Genomic DNA, 11642 nt, shown 5'->3' with positions numbered 1-11642 from the left:
GAGTTCTGTTTGTGGTTCTCAAAACTATGTTTTCCAATCTTCAGAGACAAAAAAACTTTGATACGTGAATGCATTTAACTCGATTGTGCCATCTGGCATTTAATGTATGTTAACAAAAACAGTGAAGTAGAGCGGCAGCACATTCATCTCTCCATATTCCCTTAGTTGCATTATACAACACAATGAATATTAAGGCAATGCAAATTGGTGAAAAGAGGCAAACAGATGCACGTCTTGATTAATCAATACATTTAAGTAATCTATTAAGTAAAATGCTGTTTTGAGAATGGTCTGTTTTTCATGATTTTCTATCACAGTTAATTGAATATCTTTGGGTTAGTCCGACGGGAGAAACATTTTGAAAATGTCACCTTGGGCTCTGCAAACTGGGATGGGAACTGTTCAGGATTTATAGATTTACACATTTTTAGCCAAATGACATGAAGAGCAAAAACATTTCAACTATCAAATTCATGCAAATAGTTTTATAAAATTCACTTGCATTTATATCTGCATACAACTAACATATACTGGAACGTGTAATGCAGAACTTAGGTGCATGGACCCTAGTCAGGATTACTTGAGGGGAGTATAAATATGGACAGTATATCTACATACATTAGTCCATGAATTTAGCCTGACAAAGAATAATCTTTAACTTAAAATTATGATAGCATAGCGTTCATGCAGAATAGCTTATTGTCTCTTTACTCTGTGTTATAAGTAATGATGTAGAATAGATCCTACAATGGGACAGTAAGCTGATGGGATGGATCTACAGGGCGTCAGCACTTCTTTGAGTCATGTGTGCCTCTTTGGATACAGAGATTCACATAGAGAGCTGCTGTCACCGGGAGTTTTACAGTGTAAACTTAACATGAGCCTTGGTACGAAGGACAGTATATCACATGGAAGCAGCAAATACTGTAAATCAGTGCTGGTCTTCAAAATAAGTCTACAGTTTCATTCTGTGAGAGAAAGGTGGACAGAAAAGAGAGAGGGTGAGAGAAAGTTAGAGCTGTTATTCAATTGTGTGTGACCTTACAGAAACCCAAAGTTTGTAGGAGAAAAAGACGTAGACACGATGTAGGCAAGAGACGAGAGGGATTCATAACACAATAAAATGTGTGGCAATATGTGTGGTAATATTATTTTTGACTTCCTTGAGAAAGTACCTTATTCACACACAGACAAGAAAGGTAAAAGGAACCATATTACCACAGGCTTGAGTGAAAAGAGAGACAGTTTGCAGGATGAGACACAAAGAAAGGGTGGAGCAAGGCTGAGAGAGGGAGGGGGAAGTAAAGACAGCCAGCAGTGGTCAGACAGCTTTATAAACCTTCAACTTAATCTGAGACACTGAGCCTTAAATCCCCTACCTTCTGGACCTGCACGCATGCGTGCACATGTGTTATTAATGTGCATGTTGGTTTGTGTGGTTGTGTCTCGATGCACTTTGCTGCCGGACTACTTGGTTTGGGCATTCTATTCTATTCTATTGTGTTTTGAACTGAATATTTACTATCCATGTTCCAAAAAGGGAGGAAAAAGGTAGCACATCTCAGGTTCTCACAGGACTGTCATCCTCCTTAACTTGGGATCCTAAAATGTGCTATTTTTTCTTCATTGTTCTGCACCATGCCTATCGAATTTTGGGTTTAGCACTCCACCAAGAATCTCCATAGTTAAAACACAACCTCCTTTTTTTAAGTTGTCAGTTTGTATAATCTTATATTTAATGACAGCAGGACAAAAAGTACTCGCCATCAAAGTTGTTCATAGCTGCTTATTTTTATTCAGAGTAACATGTCTGTGCTGGCGGATTGGGACTGAACCCCAGTGTCTCCAGTTAACCGGGCCTGCATGCCTTTTCGCGGCGGGGGATCACCAGGAGGAAGAGCGCGCACATAACAAGAACTCGCAAAGTATAAAGAAAAGTGCCCCATCGAGCCAGTATGATGCACATAATGGTACACGTTATTCATATGTAAACTGCGTAAATTATTCTCTCAGAGTTGATGTTAAGCATTTTAGTTTCTTCTTAATTTTATGTGTTGATGTATTGAACTCAGCGGTTCTAATATACACATAAATACAATATATATCACCATCCCACAATTGTGATATGTACATACATTACCAAACTGTTACATTTTGTGAATTGTTCCACCTCTCTAATCAATTGTTTTATTTGGATTAAAATAAAAAGGTTGATGATGTTTATGTTAAAGATCCCTTTGAATGATTTAAACTACTGATAATGTAGAAAAACAAAAGACCTTCACAGTAATTATAGCAGGACTTAAAGTGTGTTTATATACATTATAATTATTTATAATATGTGTACAGTATATGTATCAACAGTATATATATATTTCCCTGGGATTCATTTAAATGACCACACAGGGACTCACTACATTGGAAACCTATCAACATCACTGGTTTGTGTAAGTGTGCGTGTGTGTGCGTGTGTGTGTGTGTGTCTTGATGTGTAACTGAGTGTGAGGATCCCGTGTCTGTGTGTACACAAAGGGGCTGGAGTTTTGAAGAGGCATTTTGCTACCAGCTTACCGCTTACCACAGTCAAGCTGTACGCTGCTTCTGTTAATCACTCTGCTATTAATTTTCATGTTCAGTGAACTGCACGGCTTCAAGGGTTCCCAAGAATACACATATTATGTGCTTGGTGACATCTCTCCCTATTTCTTTTTCAATCTCCTCTATCTCATTCTATCTTTTATTCATATCTAATCTGTCTTTCCTGTTTCCCTCTTTTCACACATCATGGCTGGCGACTGCAGAGCGGAGAGTGACAAACAGACAGAGAGATGTATTCAATAGCAAAGCCTCCCATTCCCTCTATATTTTACCTCTGCATCTCACATTCTGTAATGAATGTGTTGAATTGATTTAAGGAGAAATGGATTAAACTTACATTTCTTTAATACTAAGAAGGTTTAGAAGATAGTCATTTGCTGGTGTTTTTGTCTCTCCGAGAATGATCACCTTGCTCCTGGCTGGATTTTACACAGAAAAACACAAGCTCAGTTAATTAAATATGACACACGTGTGTAGGCCTACATGTTCCAACAGTGTATCAGTAACAACACTGTGAGCCTGTGTTGTAACTCTGAGAAGGGTCATTCTGCATATACCGTATTGGTCCGAATACAAGACTTTTTTTTACATCTGAAAAAGTGGGGTTGTCTTGATTTTGGGGTCTTGACATTTTTTAAGTTAATACACTCACAACAACAGACGTCGCCAACAACACAAAACGAGACAAAGGCGTGTTGCCCTTCTAACGAGGGAGTCACCGTCCCTCACAGCTAGCTAGTGCCAGGGCCTGAAACACAGAGAGACACAGCGATCATCTGGAACAAAGTCTCAGCTGGACATGAGTCAGCTGATTCAGACCTCACCTATTTCAACAGCCAATAGAGAAGTCAGCTTGTAAAGGCAGCTATAAACTATAGAAATAAAATGACCCATAATCCATTTTATTTTAACGTTACAAACAGCTGGTTGAAATGGCCGAGTTTTAGACGGTGCCTCAATGACCGCTTGAAAGCACCGCAACATCAATTGGTTAAGCGAGATAGAGACTGAAGAGAGAGAGTGGCCAGCGGCGTTAGAACAAAGCCATGAATCAGAGAAATAAAACATGTTTTTGCCGATTGATCAATAGAAGTGTAACTGTCTGACTGACATCACAAGCGTACTGAAGTCCCGACGGCTCGTTTGAAGGCAGACATTCTCAATACAGGCTGTGTGCATTCTGATACTTTCACAGTATTTTTAAAGCGCCTCGACCTGCTTTATAGTCAAAAACAACATGGAAATCTTTCTTATTAACAGTCATGTTGTCCTCTGGTTGGCCACAAATATTGCCCAAAAATAACATGAATGATCTAAAAAAGTAAAATTGAGAAAGAATTGAGGATGAGATGACTACGTTCAACGAATTTTGGATGTTTTGAGCATTTAAAAAAAATATGAAATGGTTCCTAAATAGTATCCCGACTAAACTTTGACAGTCTGTGATCATCCATTCAATCGGAATAAATTGTCGAAATAGGTCATCAATAACAAAAGGGTGAAGTTTATTTAATCGATGAAATATGCAGGGCCTGTAGGAAATAAAACAGATCCCCATCTGGTCTAGAGGCTCCTGGCTTTGTGTAATAACCTCACCACCTGTTGACTGAATCTTAATTTATGGATGAATTAGACGTGATGAACACAGCAAGACGTTGACACACAGGTGCGTAGCAACTTCCTGATATCCAAAAGGACGTGTCCAATGGCTCTCAACAGGTGAGGACGCCGCTGTGTGCCAATGACTCTTGATGGAATACAAAAAAAAAAAACTCAGGCAAGCGCTGTACATTATTTAATCAACTTCTCTCTGTTGACGAGGCTCTTGTAGAGTGCTTGAGTAGCTCCTCAACTCTGAAGGAGAGGCTCTTGTTTTAGATAGCGTCTTAGTTTTTATAATCAATTGGCCACTTCTTCTGTCACAGCCTGTACACAGCAGCTGTCTCAGCTCTGCCAAAACCACGCAGCTCCACCTGGAACACACACTTCCTCCTCATTCTTCTTCTGGCTGGTTTACCAAACAGCACATTGTGTTAGTGATGCCCACTGCTGAATGGATGTCAGCTGGGTTACAGTGGGAGAATGCTACAGGTCAGGCCTACTACTATCGCTATTGGGGATGGAATTGTTATTTATTTTGACAAAGGCATGAACTTAATGTTAAAGTTTTAGTGCGTAACTTTTTTATCAACGTCTGTTACATTCAAGCCATTGCCAATGAGTGACTTTCACAAGCAGAAACTCGAGTGAAGATTCTGTAATTACCTCTTCTGAAAAGTCCATCATGTTTTTTACATCCTCCGTGTCCTCCTTTGCTACTAGCAACTGCGCGGAGGACAGGGGGTGGGGGGAGTGGCTTGTATCATGTGAATGCGCCAACAGTTTTGTTGTTATTAGTTAGAATTCCTCAGGGGGGAGACATAAACTATGTACTGTAGCTTTAAGGCAGCATAGCTCACAAATCCCCCTGAGCCACATCCATGTCTTCTGTAAAGGTACTGTACAACATATGGAACACCTATAACTGTCTAATATTAACATTATCTCCTCTGGACAACACTGACATAGTAACATATAGTTGAGTTAGGGTTAAATTGTATATTAATATTTAATCTGAATTCAAAATCAATCCACATATATCTGAATTCTATAAAATCCTTAATTAAATGTATTTGTGTTTAGCTTTTAATATTTGCATGCATGTGCACTATTTATGTATGTATGTGTGTATGTTGCTAATCACCTTTTGTTTGGCTGAGATAGAAACAGTTACTTTTTTCAGAGGCAGCCTAATTAATGTTAACAACCAGCAGCTACCACCTGAAAATGTGCTGAGAACCACAGGATACGGCATGCTTAAATAATATATCTGACACGTGTATCAAAATACTGCAGGTCCTGATTCATAACTGTCATGTTGACAAGCATGAATTATGAATGGTAAATGACTGCACTTCAACAGCTTTTTTCTACTTAGAAGACAAAGCGCTTTACAGCTGCAACCTCTTATTCGCCCATTCAAACACACAGACACACACACACACACACACACACAAAAACGCCCCCCATAGGTCGTCTGTTCAAGCAGCAAGTAGCCTAACACTCATATTAACGTTTATTTTGGAAGTGGTCGTTGTAATGATGACAGGAACAAAGCAGAAAGTAGGGTAACGAAGTATAAGTGTGCCAAACTTGTGTGTCCCGTTGTAAAAATCTAAATAAACGGCAACTTTTTTTTTTGAACATCACACTAAGCATCGTTTGAACGCAAACCACAATGTGTTCTTAAACTTAACTTATATCTCTGCTTCAGATATGAGGACAGGAAGTGCTCCTGTGAGTTGTATTAAAGGGTAGGAATAAACGCCAGATATGGTTTCGAGAACTCCCATGTTTGAAATGAAAACTCTCACTTTACTTAAGATCACCGTGATCTTGTGATTTTTAAATTGCAACAAGTCACAAACTACTCAACTACTCGACTACGCAACTATGCACTTTCTATTCTTTCTTTTTTTTCTCGCATTGGTTGGCTGTACAGATTTTTTATTAAGCGCCGCTCCTTCAGTTTCAAGCAGTATAATCTTTCCAAACGCAGTAATCTCACCAGAAATGGACGACAACACACAGACTATTGGCAACACACAGCATTATGTGCAAAGAGAGTATGTTTGCTGACAGTGCTTCGATGCAAAAATCTGATTGACAATCAATGTGCGATATGTGACAGACACAACTTGGCGGTCAGTTGAATAACACGTTTGTGTGGCACTGCAACATTTGGTCTGACCACAGTCCACTGTTTTCTAACATTTGGTAAATTCATATACAAAGGGAGGGATTGTAGGTAAAACTCTGGATGAACAAAAGTGAATGGAAAATATGTGACATGCTGACAGCAGATGGGGAATATTGAAGAGAAACAACAGGAGAAATAGAAACTGGGAGAGGAGAGAGAAAGATGAAAAGAGTGAAGGTCCAAAACAATAGAGGAGCTGCATGGACGGAGGACGGAGAAGAGAACAAGTGAAAAGAGAATGATGAGAGGCCACATATATAGGCCTGGAAGGACAAAGAGAGTAAACAGAAGAAGAAAAGTAACTAAATGCAAGAAGAGAACAGAAAACCATAGCGCAGGGGAGCATTGGTTTTCTTTCAATTGATGAAATGTGCATTTAAAAAAAAGATTCAATGTAAGCCAGACAAATGCATGTTTTTCCAATTAAAATTGCAGAAACAATCCCAAAGCACAAGTATCTGCTGAGATGAGGGAGGGGGCGGAGAAAAGAAAGGAAAGGAAGAGATAAAAAAAGAAATACTGAGAAGGGACAAAGGAAAAACAAAGGAGACAAAGGAGCAGGAGAGGAGAGGAAATGAAGATAAGGGAAAGCAATGATCAGTTTGCTGTTGTTTTTGGTTAATAAGTGAATTAACAGAGCTTGATCAGGTGCTTCATCAATAATTAAATTGTTAATTAAAAACACCCTGCTTCAATGAACAATGAAGGAAAGCTAATAGGGATTAAAGAGTCAGTTAAGAATTCCTCTTTATTGGAGTTTATCAATTAACCTTTTAACTGCTGTCAGTTGAAAACCTAATTTCGTTGGATTCCTTACTTTTTTATATTTTTTTTCAAGAAATATTCCATTCGTCTCAAAACCATAAAAACACGTTAATATGCTCATAATTATTTCAAAGACTCAAGACTGACCATGGACCTTTCATTTTCTCATATGCAAAATACTTCCATGGAAATGTATATCCTAAATAACATATGCATCCCAGTTGTAAGCTACTCCATGCTCAACTGCTTGATTGAGAGGTTATTGTTATCTAAACTGCAAATAGAGACATGCAGTACTTCTGCCTGATTTTTGTCTGGGCAGAGGAAATATTTTGTTCATTTGCTATGTTGTCATTATTTTTACACTGTATGAATGACTTACATCCTTTTTGGAATAAAGAAGTTCATTTTACAGAGGCTTTAGAGATGCTTTGTTTCACATATGGCATTACCATCCATCTATATTTGAAGTTTATACAATAACAATTGACGAAGAAAATGTGAATATATTATATATATATATATATATATATATATATAATATATATATATACATACAGGTGTGATAATGTAGAAAAAAAGGATCTTCACGTTAATTATATGCATCTATATATATATATATATATATATATATTTATATATGCATATATATATACACATATGTACACACGCATATATATTATGTATATATATATATATATATATATAATATATATATACACACATATATACACACGCATATATTAATTATATATATATATATATAGGTGTGGTAATGTAGAAAAACAAAAGATCTTCACATTAATTGAGTATGTTTATATACATTATTATTAATTATTTATAATACATGTATTATATATATATATATATATATATATATATATATATATATATATATACACACATATACATATATATATATATATATATATACACACACACACACACACACACACACACACACACACACACACATACACACACAGGTGTGTGAAGATACAGTGATATTACATTGATTCTTTTGTTTGATAAGAGAATGCAAGCTAAAGCCCAGAATAAAAGGTGTGGAATTCTGATTAAAAAAGAGATTTAGTGATTAATTAAACAGATGAATGTATTTAGACATAAATGGGTCTAAGTTTGACACACAGCACTTCTCTGTGCTTTTCCCTTTACTCTGCCTCACTATATTGTTGACTACGAAGTGGGACAAAAAAAGCCCTAAAAAAGATGTTCCAAACCTTACGTGACTGTAGCCCTGGGTTATTCACTGTGGAAAGACTGCTGTGGAGTACAGACACATGACTGATAGTAACACTTCTAAATGCTCTGTGCTATGCCTTCGATTCATTCTGTGCCTACAGGTAGAAGTGAAGTCCAGGTGGAGAAAGAAAGCGTTCTAGGCAACACTCCAGAGGAGATTTAATTCTACTGAATACAATTAAATTGAGCAGGTCATGAATGCGAACCAGCATAGAGAATAGCTGGAGGCTCACAACTTCAATTACTTGTTTTTGCTATTCCACACACAGTGGTGGAATCTTACTAAGTACATTTACTCAAGTACTGTACTTTAGAACAAATGTTGGGGTACTTGTACTTTGAGTCTTTTCTTTTCATGCCACTTTCTACTTCTACACCGCTGCATTTCAGAGAGAAATCATGTGCTTTTTACTTCACTACATTCATCTGACAGCTTTATTGACTAGTTATTTTACACATGCACACAAAACACGCCGTATAAATAATTCAATCTTCCTCAACAATTTGACCATTAAACACTTTAAACTAAAACTATTTTGATTGTTTTCAGTTTCTAAAATTTGAGGATTTGTCTGCATTGAGTACTTTTACTTTTAGTCCTGTAAGGAAATTTTTCTGGTGATATTTATACATTTTTACTTAATTAACGTCTTCAATGCAGGACTTTTCCATGTAACAGATTAGTTTTATTCTTACTTAAGAAAAGGATCTGAATACTTCTTCGGCCACTGACCACACATTACTGAACATGAAACGCTTTGCGGCCAATCCTTCCCACTGATTTACTGATACCAGTACACACAAGAACTATTTGAGCAAAAGAGAACAACATGAGGATACTGCAAACACGGATGCATCAGCCATATTTTTCCACAATGAGGTTGCCTTTTGTTTTGGACCATGAAATTGTTGAGATAAAAATGAATGTATTTTTTCATGTCTATGACATATTCTACAGATATAGAAAATAAAGCTGTAGTGAATGGTGTTATACTGCTGGTATTACAATATATTATGATAATAATGTAATAATATTAACAGATTATTTTAACTGTCTATTATTGCTGAGAACCGCGCTCATCACATAGAAAAAAAAGGCAACACAGAGTCTGTAGCCGAGCCGCAGCCGAGCTGTTCCCGCGGGCTGTGGCTGCTCAGTAACCTTTAACATGGACTCCGGTTGAAAAGCAGGAGCAGGTTCACACACGCACTGCTCAGGTGGGCAGCGTGGCCGGACCTAATTCTTTGTCTTTAGTCTCTTTCAGCTGAACAATGACAGTAGGGACCATTTTTACCCTCAATGCTTTTACACTGCGAATGAGCATTTACATTACAGTAACACAACACTTGAATACCCAAGGCTACCTTTAGGACTATGTGATGGAGATAGAGTATCTGGTTCAGAATTGAGTTGGAACGCTGTAACAGGCGGCTGCAAACCGGGCTGTAATGTAGTCCTATAGGGCAAATGTGTACTGTCAAAAGTTCTTTTTTTTGCCACTGACAGGCTCAGATTATTATTTTCAGTGTCTGACAACATTGTGAAAATGATTGTTAGATAGTTAGACCTTTTTGTTAAAGTTTATAATCCTTTTTGTTTTGGTTACAGCTCAGAGATCTCATCACCAAAACTCACCAGACTCCATTTAAATAATCACTACTTTTAGCGCGTCCCAACCACTGCCAATTATGCAAGTGGGAACATGCCACATCAATCAGATGTAGCGCTCCCAGGATTTGGTCCCCGGGTCTCTGCCGTAGTGGGTGAGGGCATTTTTTCTCAGTGATGACCATGTGCTCCTTCCACACTATTTTTTTCAGTAGATGATCCACAATGTTGTTACCAGATGATTGTTAATCATCACTTGTGGTTAGGCTTTTTACAGTGATCCTGTCACTTGGAACTGGCAACAGCCTCAAGGCTATGTGTGTCTGTTTGTACGTCAAAGAGTAAAGTGTCTCATCGCGGTCACCCTTTAAACAGCTCTAGGACACAAACGGACACACACACACACGTCACTGTCCATCTAAGAAGCCTTTGGGCAATACTTGTCCCCTATTCCTTGTTGTGACCATTTGCACCCACACACACGCACACATGCATGCACATACACACACACACAACATGCCTTTTGAATCCAGTGAACATGCAGTGACCAAGGAAACAAATGAAAGACAGAGGACAGTGACAGATACGGCACACTGACTGTCTTTGGATGTTAAACAGGCTACTTAGTCTTTGGCAGTAATGTTGTAAATCCCACCATGCATGCAAGGGTAAAAGCGAGCAGCATAGCTGTGTTCCTGATTAGTGCCTGACGATTCATTAGTAGGCAGAGGTAAGGGGGGGGAGCTAAGCTAAGTGTGGTAGGCTAGTCCAGACCCTGACTAATATGGTATATATAAATGCAGAAACGTATATGCTTAGATTGTTATTGTAACTAATGTTTTTGAACAGTTTACTTAATGAGCTTCTATCAAAAGTAGGCGGTTTACATTTGTATTTTTTTTTTATTTGGTAACATTTAAGTTATTTATACTGTTTATATTTGCATTGTTTTATTTGGTAAAATTGAAGTTATTATTATTGTATACATTTGTAATTTTTTATTTGTAAATATTTAAGTCATTTATATTGTTTACAATTGTATCTTTTTATTTGGAAACCTTTTAGGTATTTATATTTGTATTTTTTATTTGGTAATATTTAAGTTATTTATATTGTTTGCATTTATAATTTTTATTTGGTAATATTGAAGTTATTTAAATTGTTTACATTTGTAACATATTGAATTGGTAACATTAAGTTTTTATAGTGTTTTCTTTAAAAAAAAATATTCAGTAATATTTAAGTTCTAGATATTGTTTACATTTGTAATTTTTTTATTTGGTAACATTTCAGTTTGTGTTATTGTTTGTGGCACAGGTGACATTTTATGTGTTGGCCATTCAGTAGAGCTCAAAATAAAACTGACACACTGAATTAGCAAACATTTTTTTAAATCAGTTGTTTAGATAAGTCAATTAATCGAAAAATGAGTTGAAAGATTAGTCGTTAGCGGCAGCACAGGTTCAGGATTTACTGTGGAGACAGACGCTCTTAGTGCTATTTTTCTCCTCTGAATTTGCATTCATCACATCCAAAGTGCAGCCGCCAATACTAGGCAGCAGTTAGACAAACACCTAAGGTTCATTTATTTTTCCAACATGTTTTTAT

This window comes from Etheostoma spectabile, chromosome 2 (genome assembly GCF_008692095.1).
Source record: "Etheostoma spectabile isolate EspeVRDwgs_2016 chromosome 2, UIUC_Espe_1.0, whole genome shotgun sequence".
NCBI classification, from domain to species: domain Eukaryota; kingdom Metazoa; phylum Chordata; class Actinopteri; order Perciformes; family Percidae; genus Etheostoma; species Etheostoma spectabile.
Note: the sequence above shows the minus strand (reverse complement) of the source record.